Source organism: Sinocyclocheilus anshuiensis, unplaced genomic scaffold, assembly GCF_001515605.1.
Source record: "Sinocyclocheilus anshuiensis isolate Anshui unplaced genomic scaffold, SAMN03320099.WGS_v1.1 scaffold42, whole genome shotgun sequence".
Classification (NCBI taxonomy): domain Eukaryota; kingdom Metazoa; phylum Chordata; class Actinopteri; order Cypriniformes; family Cyprinidae; genus Sinocyclocheilus; species Sinocyclocheilus anshuiensis.
The window spans coordinates 648,290-648,646 of NW_015546057.1; the positions used below are offsets into that span (position 1 = coordinate 648,290).

General features: G+C 41.5%; 1 pseudogene; it reads left to right on the top strand.

Annotated features, from left to right (window-relative positions):
• LOC107699318 (tRNA pseudouridine synthase-like 1) overlaps nucleotides 1–357 on the top strand; it is an 18,455-nt pseudogene that overhangs the window by 4,039 nt on the left and 14,059 nt on the right.

Sequence of the window (357 nt, forward strand, 5' to 3'; positions counted from 1 at the left end):
TTGAACCCAACGGTTGGGTTAGTCCATATATGACCCAAAGTTGGGTTGAAACAACCCAGCATTTTTTAGAGTGTAGTGACCAACATAAACCTTAAAAGAAAATCATTTGGTAGCACTTTATTTTACAGCCCTGTTCTTCATGTACACACTATGTACTTATTGTAGTACACTTTAAAAAATGCTGGGTTAAATACAACCCAGTGCTGGGTAAAATAGGGACAAACCCAGCAATTGGGCTGTTTTGACCCAGCGGTTGGGTTAAATGTTTAAACCAACCTTCTGGGTGGTAACCCAACCGCTGGGTCAAAACAACCCAATTGCTGGGTTTGTCCCTATTTTACCCAGCACTGGGTTGTA